The sequence below is a fragment of the Bison bison genome, unplaced genomic scaffold (assembly GCF_000754665.1).
Source record: "Bison bison bison isolate TAMUID 2011002044 unplaced genomic scaffold, Bison_UMD1.0 scf7180017864365, whole genome shotgun sequence".
NCBI lineage: Eukaryota > Metazoa > Chordata > Mammalia > Artiodactyla > Bovidae > Bison > Bison bison.
This window is the reverse complement of record NW_011494937.1, coordinates 276,775-277,606: the sequence shown is the minus strand read 5'-3', so window position 1 is coordinate 277,606 and position 832 is coordinate 276,775.

Genomic DNA, 832 nt, shown 5'->3' with positions numbered 1-832 from the left:
TAAATTAATTCATTTCATAATTTCATGAGTTGAAGTCAATGGCATCTGACCTGGAAATAAAAATGTTATGATTATTAAACCACAAGAAGGCAACTGGCAATTTGAATTTCTGTATTTGCATTATAATGCACATGTAGAGAGAACATTTGGATAACAATGATTTATCTGTAGGTGAAATAGTTTTTCTCAAGGAGATTGGATTTTAAAAGCCTGAGATGGTTGAAATAGATTACCTTTATTATTGACATCAAACACAAAGTATTATTCTATGAATTCCATAGTAAAAGTTATATAATAAAGAATAAATAAATAATGTACTTAAAATGAGTCTCTCTTATTTCTGATGCACCCACCTCTTATAAAATATGATTCTGATAGGTTAAAAGAAAATCAGAAATTGGTCACTCAGAAAGCATCCAAATTTTAGAAACAAACCAATTAACATTTATTTAAAGAACACGTATATATTGTGTAAAGTGATCATCTAAGCATGGAACAAATGACACTAAAACATATAATAGTTCCTGTTTTAAATAAGTTCTGAGCTAGTTGTTCATATAAGAGATTAGATATTTCAAGGTAATTATAATGGAAAAGACAGTAGGTGTTCAGAGGGCAAACCCACTGAAACCATACTCAGAGAAAACTAATCAATCTAATCACACTAGGACCACAGCCTTGTCTAACTCAATGAAACTAAGCCATGCCCTGTGGGGCCACCCAAGATGGGCGGGTCATGGTGGAGAGATCTGACAGAATGTGGTCCACTGGAGAAGGGAATGGCAAACCACTTCAGTATTCTTGCCTTGAGAACCCCATGAATAGTATGAAA